Source organism: Chinchilla lanigera, unplaced genomic scaffold, assembly GCF_000276665.1.
Source record: "Chinchilla lanigera isolate Chin_1 unplaced genomic scaffold, ChiLan1.0 scaffold00007, whole genome shotgun sequence".
Taxonomy (NCBI): domain Eukaryota; kingdom Metazoa; phylum Chordata; class Mammalia; order Rodentia; family Chinchillidae; genus Chinchilla; species Chinchilla lanigera.
The window spans coordinates 11,084,736-11,088,561 of NW_004955408.1; the positions used below are offsets into that span (position 1 = coordinate 11,084,736).

A 3,826-nucleotide genomic window follows, 5' to 3' on the forward strand; every position below is an offset into this window, starting at 1 on the left:
GCGGAAGAAGAGCTTTCAGATCTGCCTCTGGGTGCTGGCGGAGAGCTCCGGCTTTAGAAAAGTGGACAGAAGGCAAGGGCTGGGGTTTGCTGAGCTGGGGTCTGTCTGGCTGGTAGTGTGAGCAACCCTTGTCAAGTCCTAGTCTGCTTCGACTGCTGCGGGGAGGTTCTAGGACAGCCATTAGCCTGAGGGGGTGATCTGGCTCCCATAATTGGAGGACTGCTCTGGTTAGGGACTGCTGGCCCTGACCCTCAGGGTGATGCCTCAGGCCTGGATGGTGAGGTCTTCGTGGGTGCTCAGCCAGGCTCTCCTTTTCCTGAAGCTGAGATGCCTGCAGGTGTCGGACAATCGCTGGAGACTTTTAGGAATTTCCCCAGGGCATGAAGAACCCGGAAGGCGGCAATTCTGTGTCCTTGAACCCCCTGCCACTTATCTTAGATACTCAGACCTTGGTGTCCTCATCCTTGAAGGCGAGGAGGTAGGGTTAGGAAAAGTAGAGCTGATAAACCTCCCATCAGATAAGTAGGGACCACTGCCTTCCATCAAAAGAACCTGCACTACAGTACGCATTCCTTGGGGCCTCTGCCCTCCTCCCACTGGGAAAGATGTGTGCCCGCTCACTGGTGGGTCATTTGTGAAAAACACAGATTTGCCAAAAGAAAGAGTGAGAGAGAGAGAGAGAGAGAGAGAGAGAACACAAAAGAAAGTGGAAGGAAGGAAGGAAGGAAGGAAGGAAGGAAGGAAGGAAGGAAGAAAGAAAGGAAGGAGGGAAGGAAGGAGGGAAGGAAGGAAGGAGGGAAGGAGGGAAGGAAGGAGGGAAGGAAGGAAAGAGGGAAGGAAGGAAAGAGGGAAGGAGGGAAGGAGGGAAGGAAGGAAGGAGGGAAAGAAGGAAGGAAGGGAGGGAGGGAGGGAGGGAAGGAAGGAAGGAGGGAAGGAAGAAAGGAGGGAAGAAAGGAGGGAAGGAAGGAGGGAAGGAAGGAAGGAAGGAAGGAAGGAGGGAAGGAAGGAGGGAAGGAAGGAGGGAAGGAAGGAGGGAAGGAAGGAGGGAAGGAAGGAGGGAAAGGGAGCAGAAGGGGACAAGCGGGAGGGGAGGGGAGAAGAGTTACTTCCCCGTGACACACAAGCACAATTTGGTCACAAACGCAAAGGGTGCCTCATGTCCCCAGAGCTCTGCCCACACCACAGACCTGTGGAGCTGCTTCTTAACAGAGGCAGGAGAGAGCTGCACAGACGTGCTCACTCTAGGAGATGCAGCATGCAAATAAGCACGAGCTCCGAGATTCAGAAGGAAGTTTTAAAATCGTGGAGTCCTGCTTAACCCTTGAAGGATCACAGGCTTCAAGGGTTATGAAAATCAGTGGTCCCTTTAGGATTTTATTTATTTTTTATTTTTTATTTAATTAATTAATTTATTTATTTATTTTTGTCTTTTTGAGACAGGATCTAACTATGCAGTTCGGGCTGGCCTTGAGCTCACTTTGTGGCCCAGACTGGTCTCGAACTCGAAATGATCCTCCTACCTCAGCCTCCCAAGTGCTGGGATTACAGGCATGTGCCACCATGCCCAGACCTTTAGGATTTTCATACCAAAAATAAAAGCCATGCGTGTATCTCAGCATACAATTTCCCTTATTTTCAGGAGCTGCATAGATACATCACATGCCTGACTTTCCTGGAAGCTCCAGAGACCTCGTATCAAGAATTCCTAGTCGGGCACATGGCATATGCCTTTGACACCAACACTCTGGGAGATGGAGGCAGAAAGATTGTGAGTTGAGACCAGCCTGGGCAACTTAGTGATTTATCAACAATCTGTCTAAAAATAATATTTAAAAAATATTTTTAAGGGTAGACACTTGGTTTAATCCCTAGTATCAAAACAAAAGCATCTTAATTCGTATAAAAGCACTTTTGACTTAGGTGTGGTGGCACACGCCTGTAATCTCAGCACTCAGGAGGCTGAGGCAGAAGGATCTTTGCAAGTTCGAGACCAGCCTGGGTTTCAAAGTGAGCTCAAGGCCAGCCTGAACCACATACCTAGACCCTGTCTCAAAAGACAAAAATAAAGAAAGAAACAAACAAAAAACCCAAAAACATGTTAGAGCTCTAAAGCCCACCAGTGGCAGGCTCTGGTTGGGTAACCATGGTGGCTGGGAAATGGAGGTAATAGTGCAGCTACATTCAGCAGAGGTCACAGTTGAATCCCCATGGCAGTCATTATCTTCCTAAAAGGGAACTCTTTCAGGAGGCCATGGGTGGAATCTACAAAACCAGCAATCATCAATTTTGAATATTATCAGTTTTGAAAAGAACTTTTCCATTTTGAAAAGGTCACTTATCAGTTTTGAGAAGGACAATACCAAAGTGAATAATGAAGGGACTAAAACCAACAGCATGGAAAGGTAAGAAGCCAGAGGTAACCAGGCTCGCTGCCCCCTGCTGATGAGCAGTAGTGGTCGTCTGGATCCTCCACTTCACAGATGTTCTCTTCCATGGTGTAGATGTTCTCTGAGCGAATCCCTCCTGCTACTGCATTTGCGAACCCCGAGGGGAGATTGGCCAGAGCGATGAGGCTGTGAAAAAGAAAAGTGCTGTAGGTGACTGAAACATTCCCAAGTAACACGCTTGTGGGACAGGACTGGAAGAGCAGGCTTTTTCTGAAGAGGTAGCAAGCAAAGGCAGTGCCTGATCCTTGGTGGGACACTGACTGAGGGAAATCCCTAAAATAATTTGGTGAACATCTATGAAAATTTGGACTAATCTTAATTTTCGTAGATATAAAAACTGCATTTTTTTTTCTCAGAAATCACAGGGTGAAGAGTCTAGTTGAAGTGTCAGGATGCCTGTAACTTCCTTACAACTGCTTCAGTAAAAATCATGGTCCATATAGAGAAACAGAGGAAGCTGAAAAGCTGCTCCCAGATGAGGAGTTTATTTTTGTATTTTTTGTCTCTTTTGAGACACGGTCTCACTATGCAGTTCAGGCTGGCCCTGAGCTCACTTTGTAGCCCAGGCTGGTCTCGAACTCACAATGATTCCCCCTACCTCAGCCTCTTCTGGAGTGCTGGAATTATAGGCATGTGCCACCACGCCCAGTTTGAGCTCACTTTGTAGTCCAGACTGGTCTCAAACTTGCAAGGATCCTTCTGCCTCAGCCTCCTGAGTGCTGGGATTACAGGCATGTGGCACCATGCCCAGTTGACTTTGACTTTTTACTGCATATTATTTTGTGTCTATAATATATGATATTTTACTTAGTCTAAAATGGTTTCAGATGATTCAATAGTTTCTTTATTCTCATGTATCAACTGTCAGAAAAATTAAAACTACAGTGATTATGTAGGCTCCGCTCATGAGGAATGAATGTATGTGCAGAACCAAGCACGGAGATTGGGACAGGGATGTGTAATAGATCTGTACTTCTCAGTCCTATTGCATATTACAGTCACCTGGAGAGTCAGGCTCTGTGGTGCATCCTATAATCCCAACTACTCAGGAAGCTGAGGCAGGAAGATGACAAGTTCAGTGCTCCCCTGATCAGTTTAGCAAGATTGTCTCAAAATAAAATTAAAAGGGCTTAGGATGTAGCTCAGTAGCCAAGTACTTGCTTAGCACATGTGAAGCCCCAGGGTCAATCCTCAGCACCACACACACACACACACACACACACACACGCGCGCACACAAGCACACACCCCATCTGGAGAGCTTTTAATAAACAACTTGCTCTGGTCTCAACGCAGAGATTCTGATTCAGTTGCTCTGGCACTGATCCTGCATACTGCACATCAGTGCTCAGATGGTTCTAATATTCAATCAGAGGTGAA

General features: G+C 47.0%; 1 pseudogene; it reads left to right on the forward strand.

The window, feature by feature from the left end:
* Positions 1–259: 259 nt before the first annotated feature.
* Positions 260–3,826, forward strand: part of LOC102020426 — a 21,342-nt pseudogene continuing 17,775 nt past the window's right edge.